Raw genomic sequence first — 15,049 nt, 5'->3', positions numbered from 1 at the left:
TCAGCTGGAGACATCTCTAGGAGGGGGCACAGGGACGGACCCCCAGAGGCTTTGGCCTGAGAGGGGCCCCAGTCATGGACTCTGAGGTCACTGCCTGAGAATCAGAGATCAAAGATTCTTAGAATCATGGCGTCTCGGAAGGGCGGCCACAGACCCTCCAGAGTCTGAACGGCTCCATCAGCCCTGCCTCCTGACCAAGTCAGAGCACAGGACTCACTTTGGCCCCCCCCTCCCACCACTCCCTCGTCATCCACACTACTTTGGGGCCGCAGCCTCCTCTCAGGGCCACCTGGATATTCTTGGGGGTCCCTGGGGGCTTCTCACAAGGAGCCCACCAGCCCTTCCTGATGTCCTGCCCTGGAAGGTCCTCTCGGCAATGCTGCAGGCACCCTGCCCAAGATGGTGGCCTGGAAGTGTCAGGCTGAGTCCCTGAGACTCATCCCTGAATCCAGCCGCATCTCATCCCGGGAACTCTCACCCTCGCTACCCCTGCTGCAGAGATGCCCCTGCCGTCCAGTGCTGTAGCAGCCCAGACCTGGGCCTCCAACACCTTGACTTCCCCCGTGGCATGTTTCGAGGTCGGCCCCTGGCCCCATACGTCCAGTAGGGAGCTTGGGATCTATCCCCCCAAGACTTGTCCTGGCCCGGGGTTCCGTGTTGATGTGATGGGACCCTGTCATGGAAAGGCCTGGACCATACCAGTGGGGGTGGGAGTGGGGGGCACTCTTGCCACCCACCTCTCCTTCACCTGTTGCTGGCACTGTGCTCATGGTCTCAGGATCTGCGGAGCGACTTTGCCGGGGGAGGGGGGGGCGGAGGAGGGGGCGGGGGCGTGGTGCTGAAGCCTGGAGAGGCCTGGGAGGACATTGGGAGGCCAATGGGGAGCCAGGGGCCCTTAAGCACCCCACCCTCCACCCCAGAACAGTTCTGATGTGAGACCGGGAGCATCTGTGAAAGAGCTCATGCAAGCCGAGAGTTGCAGCTAAAACTGAAGGCGCCCCTCATTTGCAGACCAGGCAAGTGTGGCTGGGTGGGGCGGAGGCTGCCTCCTGGTCACAGCTGAGTTCCAGGCTAGCAGGGCCCAACTGCAGAGACGGGAGTGAGGAGGAGAAGGCGGAGGGGGGCCTAGCGACATCTGGAGTGGTGTGTCACGTCTCTGCGTTCTTGCTCAAGAGGAAGCAGGTGTCCTGGCAGCTTCTCGTTGTCTCTCCAGCCCCCTCGGTGTTCTACCCCCTACCAGACGCCCCACACCCACCCTCCAAGATGGCACGAAGGAATCAGCCGTCCTCACATTTGGGAAGCATTTTCAAATTCCTTTGCCGTTACTGGTTTCTCTTTTTCAGAAAAAAAAAAAAAAAATTCTCCCAAACATCCTGGGAGGCCCACGGTTGCATGATCCTAAGATTCTCTGGTCTTGAGACTCTGTGTTTGGAAGATTCTAGGAGTTGGAGATCCCCATTTAGCGTCTGGGGGATGGGCAGCTGACTGGGTCGAGGCCCCCGCCACATGGGTGGTAGAGCCCCTCCAGGCCTCCGTTCTCTCTGGCTTCAGTCCTTCCCACCAGTCATGTCGGCTGAGGCATGAGTCCACGGCCAGCTCCCAGCGGCTGGCCTCCGGAGAGAGGTGTTCCTAGACCCTCACCTCCGCTCTCTCCATCAAGGGCAGAGGAAGCCTATCCATCTGGGCCGCCCTGCTTGGGGTCAGGGTCCCTGCGTGTTGGACTGTCAGACCACACGGGCACAGCTCCCTCCTCGCTTTCTTCTTGGGGTCTGAAGGCCCCTTATCCTCCTAAGGGCCTGGGTGGGCAGTCCAGGTGCTGGCTGCAGGAAGGGACCACCCCGCACGATTGACCTTCCACAGGCCGCCTCACCATGCTCGTCTGTCCCATCAGCATTCGAGTCTGTGACCCCTTTGTAAAGGGACTTCGTAACCCCAGTCTTATTTTTTTTTTTTAAGACTTTATTTATTCATTTGACAGAGAGAGACACAGCGAGGGAGGGAACACAAGAAGGGGGAGCGGGAGAGGGAGACGCAGGCTTCCCGCGGAGCAGGCAGCCCGATGCGGGGCTCGATCCCAGGACCCTGGGACCATGACCTGAGCCGAAGGCAGACGACTGAGCCACCCAGGCGCCCCTCCCCTGTCTTCTTTGACCTCCACAGTGCCTGGGAGGGAGACGCGATTAGCAGATGACGACGCTGAGGCCAGAGAGGGGCTGTGACTTGACAGTTCACGGGGCATGATGGAAGAGGTGACAGGCTGAGAATACCGGGGGGCCAGGGTACCTGACTCAGCTCAGGTTCTACCCATTTCCCTCTGGGTCCCCCACACTGGTCACGGTGGGCTCCCGAACGCTGATGAGGGCACTTCCTGGCGGTGAAACCTCAGGGGGGCGTCTCAACCTCTGTGAGCCTTAGTCGGAACCGGGCACAGGCTGGGAGGAAATTCTGGTCCGAAGGAGTGCAGGAGAGAGAGCCTGTGCTGGACGGGAGCTGTGGGGGCCCAGAACCTTGGGATCCAGGCAGGAGACCACCCTGGCCACCCCTTGCCCAGGATGGAACACCCCTCACCCTAGAGGAGAGGATCCAGTACGTCCCGTCGGATTGGAGTCCAGCGGCTGACAGCCCGAAGGCCCCATTGTACCTGTCTCAGACGAGGATCCTCAGAGGTGAAGCACCTTCCTGTGCTTCACATCACGGAAGTGCCTAACCGTGGCCATCCCACAGGGACCTGGCTGCTCGGAGGAGGACGCCATGCACCCCCACCCCCGGCGGTCACCATGGTGGCAAGGCCTCTTGGCAGAGGGGACACCCAGGCTGGGCTGCAGCCCCCATCACAGCACCCAAGCTGTTGATAATGGGGGAAATTAAAAAAAACAAAACCAGATGCTCCTTTGAACATTTCTGGCATTCACAAGCATAGGAGTTGCGTCCCAAATGCCACTAACTGCCTCTCCCATGATGCCTCCTGTCTTCTGCTCTGAGCGTCCCCACCCTCCCGGCCAGCATCAGGATGACAGGAGGGCCTGCACCTTCCTCCCCCTTCCTCCCTGCCGCTCCTCACCTCCTTCCGTCTCTCCAGCCACTGAGCCTTCAATCGGCCTGCCCTACCCTCCCCCCCCCCCCCCCCCCCCCCGCCCCGCCGCCACCGGCCTCCTCCGGGAGCCACATTCCTGGCCACTCCATCTGGCCCTGTGCCCAGGCCCATCGCTGATGGCCCCCTCACCTGCCCCTCCTCCGCTCCTGAGAGGTCATGGCCCTTGCCAGCCCCCAGGGGCCTCCTGCAGAGGAAATAGGGCCCTAGCTGTGCTCCAGAGAGACGTGATTCATGACAGGGGCTGTGCCGCCGCCCTCCCTCCCAGGCTCCCCAGAGCGGCAGGGAAGGGGCTGGGCCCCTCAGGGGGCTTCAGGGGGCTGGTAGGTTGGCTTGGAGGGCAGTGTATCACCTGCCAACTAGCAGGATGGGCAAAGACCCTGGCTCCAGGCCTTTCTTTGACACCTGCCCCAGGGTCTGGTCAGGGAAAGAATCCAGGAAGCGGGCTCTGCTGGGCGTCCTGAGGCCCCTGCGGGCCTCGACTTTCTATCTGGACATGGAGGGGATTTAGGCAGGATGGCCTCCACTGGCCCTTCCGACTCTGGTATTGTAGGATTCTAGAAAAACTGCCCCACTTCCACTACCCCATCTCCACCACTAAGGGAACATAAAAGGGAAAAAATAACACGCACCCCATCTAATCCTTTCCCAGCTTATTCCACACAGCTCAGCTCTCTTGCCGGCTCCTCTGGGGGATGATGGAAATCTGAATTTAAATAGAGTTATGTCAAAAGAACATTAGCCGGCACAGTCCCAGCAGGGAGAAGCCCCGCCGAGTCGCAGAGGCAGGCCTGCGGTTGGCACGTGCACGAGGGAGGCCAGCACCTTCGGACAGCTGCAATCAGGTCAGCTTGATTAGCCTTCCTCCCGCTTCCCATGAATCTCCTTAGTAGCCAGCTGCTCTCTCTCGGGGCTCCAGGGCCGGCCGCCGAGGACCAGTCGGGTGTGGCTAATCTCCTGGTGGCACTATGATGCCATTCACAACTACTGGGGACTCCAAACCGATGGCCAGGCACAGAGCAGGGACTCGGGGCAGGGCCACCCTTCCCCTGCTCCTGGGGCTAGGGTTTTTGTACCACTCAGCAAGGTCAGCTGTAGGAGGTAGGCAGGGCTGGCCGCACGGGCTTGTGCCCCTCAGACACACTCTAGTGCCCAGAGTCTCACGGTCTTGCCTGGAAATTGCTGCTGGCTTGGAACATTGGAGGTGAGCCCAGGCCACCCCACTCTCAGGGCTCCTCTTCTGGCCACGTGCCAACCCTTCTGTGGGCCCCAGGATCCCGTCTGGCACCTTTGAGTAAATTAGAAAAAGATGCCCTTCTCAGACCCCACCACCTTTCTCAGCCTTGTGCAGGACACAGCCTGGACAAGTATTCCAGGCGACCCTGACTCGCTTCTCCGCCTGAACTCTTAGAGCAAAAACTCTCGCATCAGCTGTAAGCCAGCTGTATACCCCAGGTGTACCAGTCTTGTCGGGCTACAAACAAAGCCACTCTGGATCCCGGTTTTGGGCTCAGCTGGTCCGCCCCCAGAGTCTTGGAGAGGCTGCTTTACAAGGAGCTGCTCGACAAATGGGAGTTGATTCAGTCAGGCCAGGGGTCTTGTTGGCTCCTTCCTTCTTTCCTTCCTTCCTTCCTTCCTTCCTTCCTTCATCATAACCAAGCCCCTGCTCTGTGACAGGAGCAGCCGCAGTTCCTCTAGGAAGACCCTCCTCGCCTGCCCTTTCTGGGAGAAAGCTGCCTCGCTGAGAGAGGCCCACACCTCCTCTGCAGGCACACAGGACAGGCCCCAGGAGGTCAGGCAGCAGGTCAGGTGCAGACTCAGGCAGGTGGGGGCTGGGCAGAGGGAGGCCAAGGCGGACGCTTCCCAGTGACGCTGGGCTCAAGACAGTGTGGGAAAGAAGGCGAGAGATTCCGAAAGCAAGGCCAGAACCGGGCCACAGGGATGAAGAGTCTTAAAGATGGTCCGGCCCTCTGACCCCATCATTCTCTTCCTGGAAATCCACCCTAAGGAAGTAATTAATTAACGAGGCCCCAGGAGAGGGAGGGCGAGGCTAATCTCATTGTGTGTGGTTTACAGCAGCTAGAAAATAGAAGTAAATGTCCAAAAATAAGGGGGAGGGGGCCTACAAACACCACGTCCTGCCACCCCAACTCTGGAGTCCGACCCCCTGGCTATAAATCTCCAGGCTACAGCTGTACGACCGCCCCATGCCTCAGTTTCCTCTTCTGTAAATGGGGCTTCGCTGTCAGTCCCTGGAAGTATTAGGTAGCTTAGCGTGTGCCGCACACCCAGGTCCGTGCCCGGCACGCAGACCACCTTCCATACATTATCAGCTAAGATCATCATTAAATAGGCCTAAAATTTCCCATTTCTTTAAAAATTCAAAGCTTTGAATTTTTAAAGAAATGGGAAATTTTCACAATCAGGAGGTGTGTATATTAAACCTCTGTCTGGTACAGTGTGGCTTTAGCCTAAGGCCCTTCTCTGGGTCAAGGGCAAGACCTGGTCACCGGGGGCACAGATGCCACTGTCACCTCCAGCAGCACACTTGCCGCGGCCCGTGTCTGGCATGTCATAGCGGTAGGTGCTACGAACCGTGAGTCACCCTAGAATTTGCTGAGTGGTCGCGAGAAGGGATGGGAGCTGCAGGCACAGCGTCTGGCCACTGAGGTTGGCTCCCCGAGAAGCAGAGAGGGGCTTATCTGGAGGTGATCCCAGCAAGTGCTGCAAGGGGCGTGGAAGGGCGAGACAGGGAGAGAAGGCAGCCAGCAGGGGGTGAGGGAGCAGCGACATTTATCCTCTACCCTTCCAATGCCCAGCTTCGCTGGCCAAGGGCTGCCCTTGGGGAAGAGGGTGCGGTTACAGGTCTGGCACATTCTGGAATGGTGAGTGCTGAGCACCCCTGCGGGCAGATATCCAATGGCACGTACCACACGGCAAATGTTGGATACAAGCTGCTGATATTTTCCCATCTTGAGCCCAAGGGTCTGCCCACAAATACACCAACCAAGACCCTCTTTCCGCCCGTGTTGCGTATTTGTACATTCAGATGGGTCCCCCCAACTCTGCCGGTCCCACTGGCCCATTAGTGAGGTGGTCTCTGGCAGCTGCTTAGGGAAAAGATTGGAAGGAGTCACCCCAAAGTCATGACCAGGACTATCCCTGGGCACAGTGATAATCAGTGATTTTTATAACCGGGAAAAACTATGAAAATGGTGAAAGAAATACACACAGAAGCAGAATGCCATATGGGTGACCACGAGGAGCTCAGAGTTGAGAAAGCACTTAGGGAAGTTCTCTGTTTTTAGATGCACAATGGACAGGTAGGCTAGTAATACTAAGTAGTGTTTGCTGAGCACTTGCCGTGTGCCAGACCCTAAGCCCTCGAGCACACAGTCTCATTCCCCCATCGCACTGCTCCGGGAAGGAGGTGCGGGGCTTGCCTCTGCTTTGTATCCGTCAACCGTGGCTACAGTACCACTGTGTAACAGCCACTCCCAACACTCCGAGACTCGCCGCAACAGCGTGTGTTTTCTGGCTTGTGGCTCTGCCAGGGTCGAGCCCGGGCCACATGTCTCTCAGCCTTCAGGGACCTGTGTTCCCAGGCATGTTCCTCTCATGGTCATAAGAGAAGTCAGTGCAGGAGGGCATCTCTGAAGGTCTAGGCTCAGAACACCGGCCGTTCTGTGCTTCCACCCACATTCCAGTAGCCAAAGCAAGTCGCAAGGCCAAGTCCAATGTCGAGGGGGTGGGAGGCACAGAGAGTGGCCAGGCGGAGGGTGTCGGTGTAGTTCTCTAACAGGGAGGGAGGAACTGGGAGCAGTCGTTCCGTCTACCCAGAGCCCACCATCCAGCTGTGACCTCTTCTTGTCTCATGGCTTGGTGACCTGACCCGGACCTCTCCCTGGACTTGACCTCTCACTGGCACTCCAGACTCAGGTGCCTGACACCCATGCCACGCCCTTCTGGGAGGTCCAACGGGCCGCTCAGACGTAACACGTCCAGAACAGAACTCCTGATCCCAGCCTGCTCCTGCGTTGTTCCTCCCCGGGGTTTCCCATATCTCAGGGAGCGGCACCACTATCTGCCTGTGCCTTGGGCCCCCGACCTTGGCATTGCCCTGGTTCTCTCCACCTGCCTCCAGGTGCACATCTGCTCCGCCAGCCAGCCCATGACTCCACCTGCACAACTTGTCCCACATGGGTCCACTTCTTTCTGCTGCTAACACCCGACTCTGAGCTGCCTCCATCTCTCACCAGAGGTGAGAACAAGCAACCTCGTCCCTGGTCTCTGCCAGCTCTCCCTACCCCCACCCAGACCCTCCTAGAGCCTGTCCTTGACATGGCAGCCAAAATGCACTTGCAAAAACATTGCGCTCCCACCTCCAATCCTCTGATGGCTTCCTATTGTGATCAGTGTAAAACCCAAACTCATTCCCTGCCCTGTATCACCTCTCCATCTTTCCCTCTCTGACCTCACCTCTGCCCCCCCTTGTCCACCGTGCTCCCACCACAGGGCCTGTTGTCAGGGCTTACCATGCCGGGCTTGTTCCTACCTCAGGGCCTTTGCATCTGCTGCCCGCTCTGTCTGGAGAGCTCTCCCTCAGGGCCTTCCATGGTAGGTTCCTTCAAACACCAGCTCCTCCCCAGCCTCCCCCCCCACCGCAATAAGCCACTCTGTAGGACAGCCCCCTGTTTTGACAGCATCTTGTTTGTTCACTAGAATTAAGCTCTACATAGCAGGTGCTCAATAAATATTTGTTGAAAGAACTTGCCAGTAGATTGGACGTGGAAGATGAAAGCTTAAAAGCTCTCTCTGGGAGCTCAGCTGGTCAGGGGAGCTTTCTGGAAAGTCTCCAAAAGTGGGGGGATGGATTCCATGGGAACCACAGCTCTGGAGCACTGGGCCCTACCAGGGGCAGTCGGCTCCCCTCTGAGGCTTGGGATGATGTCTTCCCAGGAGGAGTGCAGGCAGAGTGCTACCCGAGGCCTGTCTGCCAGCTAGGCCCTCTCTCCCCAGCCTCTCCTGCCCCTCCGGGCGACACCGGGAGCATGAGATGGGGCACCTGGAAACGCACACACACCAGGGCCTTGGGCTCCAGGAAGGCAGGGACCCAGGGCGCAGCAGAGAGCCAGGGCACATCTCCCAGTGACCCGGTAGACTGGGACGAAACCCACCTGCCCGCCAAGTTAGGTGATGAGGAAGCCGGGACGGTGACAAGGAGGCACTTCCCCACGGATGGGTGACCACAGGCCTGTGGTCATGGAGACCGGGCTTTGCCTTTATTCTATCCCTGCTCTGTCAGGGGGCGTGGGCCACGGCACAGCCACGTTGGAAGCACTTTGGCTATTTTTCCCTTTGCTCCTGGGTGGCCGCGGGAGCTGGGCAGCACAGGACTGGGGACAGGGCTGGCGAGCCAGAGCAGTGACGGGCGTACCCTGGCGCACACTGACATGCTGACACAACCATGAGGACAAGGTTTGACCAAGACGCCAGAGAGGCGCAGATGACAGCCCAGGGGCTCTTGTTGCCGCTGGTTGGAGACAGGCCGGATAGGGAAGGAGGACGCCCGTCCGAGGCAGAGCTGCGCCCGAGGACGGAATGCCTTGCACGTCCCGAGGGCCCATGACCTTGGGTAGTGGGGTCGGGAGGTGGCGGAGGGGCTGCAGTAAACGTTTGCGGAATGACCCGGCGAGCGAAGGAACGGACGGAGCGACCGAGGGACAGGGGCTCCGGCAGACACACCAGAGAGGAGCAGCGGGAGAAAAGCAGGTGCGAGGGGCAGGGCTCCTGCACCCCAGGCACCTCTCATGGGGTGTCACACCGGAAAGTTCTTTCTTACCAAGTTCAACTTTCTCCTGCCCTATCATCCAGCCCTTCCGTTCCTGCGTCTACACCCAAGGAGCGTGTGCACGTGTGCACCAGGACGTGCGTGCAAACGGGCGCAGCGACCCTGTTCTTAACAGCTTCACGTGGAAACAGCCCGAACATCCGTCCACACAAAGGTGGCTGAACACACGGCAGCGGAGCCCGAAATAAAATATGGTTGGCAACGGAAAGGAACACATCGCTGGGACGCAGCAGTGCGGATGCTTTGCGTCCGCCTAATGTTGGGTGAAAGATGTCAGACCCAAAAGGGTACATACCACATGTGTCCATGACATAAAGTTTCAGAAAAGACAAAACGAAGCTCTGGCGATAGAGATCAGAACCGTGGGTACCTCTGGGGGGGCCGTGTGTGACTGGGAAAGGGGCATGCGGGAACTTTGTAGGACAATGAAAATGACCGGCATGGTGGTAAGCTGGCAGAAATAACAACTGTAATTACTCCAGGGTTAGCACTCCAGGGACCTCGGTGTATACAGTGCCTTACAGTGTATGGCCCAGAAGAGAAGTAGGGGGCGCCCGGGTGGCTCAGTCCATTAAGTGTCTGCCTTTGGCTCTGGTCATGATCCCAGGGTCCTGGGATGGACAACTTCAAGTTGTGACGTTCGTGAGATGTATAACCTCGAGCAAGGTACTTGACCTTCATGTGCTCCAGTTGTTTCTTTATCTGTGAAACGGGGATAATAAATCACAGCAGCTGCCTCTTAGGTTCTTGCAAGGATTTCCACGAGCCGATCCAGGTAGCCTGCGCAGTGCCTGGCTTTCGGTAAAATGGTAGCTATTGTGAGTGCTCTAACATGAAAATTGAAATGGCTCAAGCTCAGGTCACCTGCTGGGCGGATGTCCTACTTGGCCTGAATTCTGGACCTCTGCAGCATCCCTGCCCTCCCCTCCTGTAGGTGGACCCTTCACTCTGCCTTGCGCTGACCTTGGCGTGGGGTGGGTTCCTCCCCTTCCACTTCCCCTAAGCATCTTGGACACAAGGCTGTTGAGCAGAGCAGAGTCTTCCCAAAGACAGAGGGTGGCAAATGGCATCCTTCTACTACTCTCTGCAAGAACACACACTCCCTTGCACCAGCTCTGTGGTTCCCAGGCCAGTCTACCCCCCCACCCCTGGCCGCCACATGGCCTCTCTTCCCTCTTCCCCTCGGCCCCTCCCCTTCCAGCCTCTTTTGCTGAAACCATGCTTCTCCTGGGTTTCCAGCTTCCCTCCGGTGTCCTGCCCTCCCCTCCCTGGCCAGCCTTAAGCCTCAGCTTTTCACACCCAAATTGTCTATCAGGAGGTTCTGCTGCACAGAAAACCAGACCTCTGCTTCTAGCTTTTAAAATAACATCGTCCTTGACCGCTCTGTATTTATTGAGCGCTGACTACGTGTCAGAGGATCTATGGGAAGGGCTGGGGGCCACAGAGACAAAAGGGCAGGTGCCCTCTTGCCCATAACGATGGAGTTAGCCTGCTTCCGGGCTCCAGTCCTAGCCCCGAAGACCTGGCCTCGGCTCACTTTTCTCTGGTTACATCTGACCGACACACAGGGCACCACACAGGACACCCCAGTGGACTCGGGGCGCAGCCCCACCGCCCCTGCCCGGTGCATCAACACAAACGCGCGCGCGCGCGCACACACACACACACACACACACACACACACACACACGCGCGCACGTCTGCTCCATGCTAATTTTCGTCTCTGATGGCGGCCTCTAGGCTGTCATCACCACTCAGTGTTGACAAAGCAAAATAAAAAATAAGAAGAAAGAAATCCACCCTGTCACTTGGGGTCCCCCCCACCCCCCACCCCCCGCCGGGCTCGGCAGCCCCCACCCCGCCCTCGTCTTTGTATTATAGGTTTATGTCAAGGTATGTTGGATTCTAAATTAAATGTCAGCCCACTGTACATTTCTGGCTCCAGCCGCAGAAAATGAGGAGTTGGTGTTGGAGACCATCCAGTTGTTCAGCCTAACCGTGCCTAACCGTGAGGGGTGACAAGCCCATTGAATCACAGCACAGTAGCTTTCCATGCCACGGGAAGCCAAGATAAATTTATTTTTAATGATAAATGTGACTGTCAGAGTTAAGTTGAAACAGCTTTATGGCAAGAACCCAGGGCTCTTGGCGGTGCGGGGCAGAGGCCGCGCGGATGAGGGTCGGGGGTCCTGACCTCCTGGCCGGGCAGGGCCCCAGGCCCCACGAGCCAAGCACATTTGACATTCGGCCCACGTTCACGGAGCCGCTGCTGAGACATCACTGCATGTCTCAGGCCAGCTGTAGATGACGAAGAGCACAGAAGCCAGCGACAGAGACAGGGGTGGTAGTGTAGAGACCCGAGTTCCAATTCTGACCCCATCCCTTGCTGGGTGATCTTGACCAAATGACTTGACCTTTCTGACCTTCAGTTGCCTCATCTATAAAATGGGAATGCAAAATGGTCACACCTGTAGGTTTTCGGTGAGGATGACGTGAAAGATGCATTGCTAATGAATGGTCCTCAGCACGTGGAAAATGCTGAATGGCAGCTATTTGTTATACCATTTTATGTAACTTACCTGAGTCAGTTTTCCCATCCATAAAATGGGGATTATGGTAGCTCCCACTTAGGAGGGAGGATGCAGTGTGCTTAGCCCAGAGCTGAGGGTAGGGGTGATGCTCAACAGATCGCAACCAGTCGGAAGGACCAGCACCCTGAATGTTGTCACCCGATGTCCCTGGCCACTTTCTTATCTCCTTCGTTGGTTCTCTTCCTTTCCATCCCTCCAGTGCTGGCATGACTCACTGCCCTGTACCCACTCCCTGCTAAGGGAGGTGCCCTGCATCAGGACCCCCATGGCCATGCCCTCCATCAGACTATGGTGGGCACCTGACCAAGGGCAGCTGTTATTGGCCAGCTGATGATCTACAATTGACGTCCTGGCTCCAAAGGATGAGCAGGACGGATCACAGTCTTTCTGGAATTTGAACTAAAAATCCCAGACAGGAGTTTTCTGTTGGTGGGGCCAACAGAATGTCTAGGCGGCCGTGGGCAGGAAAAGTAGGAACATGTGGAATCGGTGAGCCAGAGGGAGGAGGGTGAGTGGATGCACAGGGAGTGTGTGGGGGCACTGCGACAGCCTCAGGTCTATGCCATGCAACTGGGGTCCTGAGGTCCTGGCTGGTACCCAGATAGCCTTGATCCCACCCTGGCCAGTTGAACACACCTGGGCTCCTGTCTGGGGCTCTGCGGACACTAGCTTTGTCCAAGGGGAGGATTGGGGGCACTGTCCCCTCTGTGAGGTCAGCTTCGATTTTTCTTACACAGATCTCGGGGTCAGTGAGCTGAGGGTGGCCCTCCCCTCTCCCTGAGACTATGCCCCAAGCGTGTCAAGTGAATACGGTGTGTAAAGCACTGAGCAAATGCCTGCAGGCTCGTGCCAGAGCCGCACCAGGGCTGATTCTTCTCTTGGGGTGCCGAGGGGGTGACAGGTGAAGATCGTCCTTGACACAGGTACTCACTGCACCCCCTCAAGGGCAGGCAAGTGAGGGGTCTGCCCCTGAGCAGGTGAGACAACCTGCAGCAAGCAGTGCCGGGAGGAGCCGCTAGGTGGCCCCCGCTCACCTGTCCAACCGTCCTTAACGCAGGCCTGGGAGCAGATCCTCCAGCCAGCATCCTCCTGCTTGCACCTGCCCGCACAGCCCACGGTCAGTCTCCATGCCTTGCCTTTGCTGTAATGTCTTCTTCCCCAGCAAACAGACATTCTGCCTTCAAAGCCTGGCTCACACCCCTGCTTCTTCAGGATGCTCTCCCTGCCCACTCAGAGCACGTGCCCTGAACCTCTTCATCACCCTTAGCACCACCCTGCCCTCAGATTCTCAGTCCAGGGTTCTACCCCAGACTGATCTTTTGTCTGTACAGAGACACATCTGGAGTTTACATCCTCTCCCCAAATCGGAATCACAGACTTGCAGTCTCAGCCACATGCCTGTAAACTTCACAATTCCCCGTCAAGAAGGGGGAGGTCCTGATTTCTTCAATGAGGACACTGAGGCTAGAGGGGACAGGAAATCTGCCCAAGGTCATAGCAGGAACGTTTGAATCTGCTCAGGTGCTTCAATGCACCCTCTTAGAACTTCACAAGAGCTCTTCCAAAGAGGATGCTGTTAACCTGTTGGTACACACGGGGAAACTGAGGCCCAGAGAGGAGCAGTAGCTTGCCCCAGGCCCCACAGCCAGGGCTCTGTGCTTTCCACCACACCCCTCCACTCAAGCCAGATGCCCCCTCCCCAGGTCACCTGACAATCCCTTGAACCCACAGGAAAGGGGCCCCAGGGGGAAGGGTGCCATCGGGAAAGAGCCTGGACTCTGTGCAGGTCTCCTGCCTCCCAGCCAGGGCTGTGGGATCCCCTCCAGCAACCTGGGCAGCCTCCCTGTGGGGCGCAGAGTGGTGGGGCTGCAGGTGGGGCTGCAGGTGTGGCAGCCGGCAGCCCTGAAAGGAAGAGGAGACTGGGGACAACCAGCCGGCGTGTTGTGAACCCAGCTGCTGGGGGGGTGAGCGACAGTTGCTTAGATGGCACGGGGCATGGGGTCCCCCGGCTTTCCCCGCTCAGGGCGCGGCGACCTCGCAGCCTGGGCAGCCTGCATCGCCTGTGTGGGGCTTGGAGAGGGGCGGGAAGAGGGACGAAGATGGGGAGACAGACTGGCAGCCGGTGGAGAAGAGACGAAGACGGTGCCAGGGAACAGCGTGGCGGGCCAAGGCTCCCCGGGAGCCGGAAAACAGCTTTGGGGAGAAGCGGGGGGCGGGAAATGGGGGTGTCTATTCTGAAGCTGGGGGGAGCAGAAGGGATCTTAGAAAGGGGCGGGGGAGGGGCCGTCATCCCGGCTCCTGCGGCGGCCGGGAGAGGGGGCGGCCCGCCGAGAACGCGGCGTCGGGCCGTGTGGGCGCCTCCCGGTCAGAAGCCACAATAGCAGCTCGTTAACGCCCAGATTGAGGACTTTGTCAATTACCTCCGAAGGCTGCGCCCGGCGGATTAAATGCTTTTAAAAAAAGTGCTGCTGGTGGGAGGGGGCGACTAAGAAGCCCCCTCCCGGCACAGATCCCTCCTCCCCCGGGCAGAGGAGGGGGCGGGGACTGAGACGGTGCGGGCGCGCCTGGGGAACGCGGGCGGTCGGCCGCGAGCGCTGGCAGAGCGCGGAGCGGCTCGTACTCGGGACCGAGGCGCCGGCGGCTGTCGCGGCGGCGGCGGGGACCCCCTTCGGCCCCCGGGCCGCCTGCGCAGGAAGGCGTCGGGCCTGCTGTTGGCCCGCGAGCGCCAGGATCCAGGGTCGCGGACTCTGGCCGGGGCACCCCCAGGGCCGGCCTCGCTGGTCGGGATCCGGAGGGGAAGGTCCCAGCGGCTCGTGACTCCAGGACTGGACGCACTTGCCCCGGGGCCCGGACCGAGACCTCGGAAACCCACAGGGGGCGCAGGCCGGCCGGCCCCCACCCCCTCCCCCGCCCCGGTCGAGGGAGCGGGAGGAGCTCGGCGCCGCTCCGCGTAGACGACCGACGGCCCGGCAGGGGCCCCCCCTGGGCCCGCCCGGCGCTGCGCCCCCAGCGCACGGTGAGTTGGCACGGGTCCGGCCGGGGAGGAAGTTTGTGAGGAGGCGCCGTCCGGGTTTCCCTGGCCCCTCCTGGAGCCGGCAGGAGGCGGGCTGCCCGCGGCGGTTTGTGCCCCCCCCCCGCCCGCCCCGACTGGCCCAGGGGGCCTGGGGCGGGTTCTGCCCCTTTATCTGGGCCTTTTCGGAGGTGGAGAGGAACTATCGTTGGCCGCGGTGTGTGTATGTGTGTGAGAGAAAGAGAGAGAGGGAGGGAGGGAGGCCGGAGGGGAGCAATAAAAGGCAAAGAGAGTCCGAGACAAAAAAGACACGGAGATTAGAAGCAAGGAGGGAGGAGGGAGAGGAGCGCGCAGGGGGAGGCGCGGGAGCGGGGAGCGGGGACGGCGCGCAGCGCGAACGGCGGGCGGGCTGGCGGGCTGGCTGCTCTCGCGCTCCCGCTCCCGCTCTCACCCGCGCACACCCGCGCAGCCCGTCCTCACCCGCGCACCCCCGGACACGCACGCCC

This window comes from Eumetopias jubatus, unplaced genomic scaffold, assembly GCF_037043125.1.
Source record: "Eumetopias jubatus isolate StellerSeaLion01/CBP00866 unplaced genomic scaffold, mEumJub1_p1.0 scaffold_15, whole genome shotgun sequence".
In the NCBI taxonomy this organism is placed as follows: domain Eukaryota; kingdom Metazoa; phylum Chordata; class Mammalia; order Carnivora; family Otariidae; genus Eumetopias; species Eumetopias jubatus.
The sequence above is the reverse complement of the archived record's forward strand: the minus strand, read 5'-3'. Positions refer to the sequence as shown.